This window comes from Babylonia areolata, unplaced genomic scaffold (assembly GCF_041734735.1).
Source record: "Babylonia areolata isolate BAREFJ2019XMU unplaced genomic scaffold, ASM4173473v1 tig00006497, whole genome shotgun sequence".
NCBI classification, from domain to species: Eukaryota; Metazoa; Mollusca; class Gastropoda; order Neogastropoda; family Buccinidae; genus Babylonia; species Babylonia areolata.
This window is the reverse complement of record NW_027468377.1, coordinates 87,501-90,000: the sequence shown is the minus strand read 5'-3', so window position 1 is coordinate 90,000 and position 2,500 is coordinate 87,501. Positions and strand designations below refer to the sequence as shown.

Below are 2,500 nucleotides of genomic sequence, written 5' to 3'. Positions count from 1 at the left end.
AGGCGCCGTGAAAAAAAGAAAGACGTAGTCGTCAACGTCTGGTCCCGTCAATGGCGAAGGGCGTTTTCTCTCAACTTTGGCATGCTCGCTGAGGAAAAGGCAGGTAAAGGTTGTGGATAAAAGTCCGAAGAACCTCGCTACAATTGCCAAAATCTTTCCGCTGCCATTCAAAAATGGACTACTCCTCCACACCTCCTCCCGTCCATGCCAAACGGCGTTTTCTCTCAACTTTGGCATGCTCGGAGAGAAAAAAAGGCAGGTAAAGGTTGTGGATAAAAAAGTAAAAAATTGCCAAAATACTTTCTGGGCCCTCAAAAAAAGGCCTACTCCTCAACGCCTGCTCCCGTCCATGCCGAACCGCGTTTTCTATCAACTTTGGCATGCTCGGAGAGAGAAAAAAGGAAAAAAAGAAAAAAAAGGTCCAGTAAAGGTTGTGGATAAAAGTAACCGGCTTTGGAGAATTGCCTGAATCCTTCCGGCGCTGTGAAAAAAAAAGACCAAAAAAAAGACCTGGTCGTCAACGCCTGCTCCTGTCCATGCCAAACGGCGTTTTCCTCTCAACTTTGGCATGCTCGCTGAGGAAAAGGCAGGTAAAGGTTGTGGATAAAAAGTAAACGCGCTGTGGAGAATTGCCCAAATCGTTCAGGCGCCGTGAAAAAAAGAAAGACGTAGTCGTCAACGTCTGGTCCCGTCAATGGCGAAGGGCGTTTTCTCTCAACTTTGGCATGCTCGCTGAGGAAAAGGCAGGTAAAGGTTGTGGATAAAAGTCCGAAGAACCTCGCTACAATTGCCAAAATCTTTCCGCTGCCATTCAAAAATGGACTACTCCTCCACACCTCCTCCCGTCCATGCCAAACGGCGTTTTCTCTCAACTTTGGCATGCTCGGAGAGAAAAAAAGGCAGGTAAAGGTTGTGGATAAAAAAGTAAAAAATTGCCAAAATACTTTCTGGGCCCTCAAAAAAAGGCCTACTCCTCAACGCCTGCTCCCGTCCATGCCGAACCGCGTTTTCTATCAACTTTGGCATGCTCGGAGAGAGAAAAAAGGAAAAAAAGAAAAAAAAGGTCCAGTAAAGGTTGTGGATAAAAGTAACCGGCTTTGGAGAATTGCCTGAATCCTTCCGGCGCTGTGAAAAAAAAAGACCAAAAAAAGACCTGGTCGTCAACGCCTGCTCCTGTCCATGCCAAACGGCGTTTTCCTCTCAACTTTGGCATGCTCGCTGAGGAAAAGGCAGGTAAAGGTTGTGGAAAAAAAGTAACGCGTAGAATTGCCCAAATCGTTCAGGCGCCGTGAAAAAAAGAAAGGACGTAGTCGTTCTCCCGTCCATGCCAAACGGCGTTTTCTCTCAACTTTGGCATGCTCGGAGAGAAAAAAAGGCAGGTAAAGGTTGTGGATAAAACTCCAAAACCTCGCTACAATTGCCAAAATACTTTCTGGGCCCTCAAAAAAAGGCCTACTCCTCAACGCCTGGTCCCCAGGCACGTGCTGGGGGGCCTCAACTCAGGCTCTGCCCAATGTGGATCAAGGTCCACCTTCGCAGCGCCTTATGCGACACCCTGGTTGTGGGGGACGCGGCGTGGCGTGGCGGATCGCTCCGGTCGGCGCACAGCCGGCAACGGTCGACCCGTCCGCCTGGCTTTACTGCCCCCGCGCTTCTGTCTTTTGCACTGGCAAGCTAGCGACCGCTCGGCGTGCGAGGCCCGAGTCGGGGGACGGGAGTCTCGGGAGCCCACCAGCTCCCCGCAGGCTACCCGCCCGGCTGCCGAGCTTCCCGCCTGCGCGTCCAAGTGTGAACGCGCACGGCCGCCTCGCCGGGCTTCCTTTGCCGGGGCTCGGCTTGTCGGCCGGCGTCTCACGGTCCGTAGAAGGTTCGGTGCGTTCGCTGACGACGGGTCGAGAGAAGCGTTTTCTCTCCTCCCTCACTGACGGTCGTTGGTGCTCCCCAGCCCCTTCGGCGTCCCAAAGCGTAACGCCTGCTTCATCTCGTCAAGGGCGCGCCCGTCTCTAACCGGGCGTCGTCCGGCACGTGGAAACGGGCGGGAGACGGTGTCGAGGAGGAAGAAAGGGTGGGGTCCGGTCCGGTCCGGTCTGGTCTCCTCCTCCTCCTTCTTCTTCTTGGCGCGCCTCCCGCCGAGACCGATGGATTCGTTGCACTCTCAGGCCCTGAATCTGTTGTCCGGTGGTTTCAGTTGATAGTGCTGCCGCGGACCGCCCACGGAAAGAGCTCAGCCCTCGTTTCTGTGAGCAGCGGTCCCAACTGGCGCTGCAACCGTCTCCCGGGGGCACGCAGAATACGGGTTGCATTCTGGTTGATCCTGCCAGTAGTCATATGCTTGTCTCAAAGATTAAGCCATGCATGTCTAAGTTCACACCCTCGTACGGTGAAACCGCGAATGGCTCATTAAATCAGTCGAGGTTCCTTAGATGATCCAAATTTACTTGGATAACTGTGGTAATTCTAGAGCTAATACATGCCGACCAGCTCCGACCCCTCGGGGAAA

The 2,500-nt window shown here is 53.3% G+C and overlaps 1 non-coding gene across 1 annotated transcript in view; it reads left to right on the top strand.

Annotated features, from left to right (window-relative positions):
• Positions 1–2,301: 2,301 nt before the first annotated feature.
• Positions 2,302–2,500, top strand: part of LOC143278320 (small subunit ribosomal RNA) — a 1,829-nt gene continuing 1,630 nt past the window's right edge. Inside the window, exon 1 of the ribosomal RNA XR_013053972.1 lies at positions 2,302–2,500. This exon is cut by the window's right edge and continues 1,630 nt beyond it. This is a non-coding gene — a ribosomal RNA (small subunit ribosomal RNA).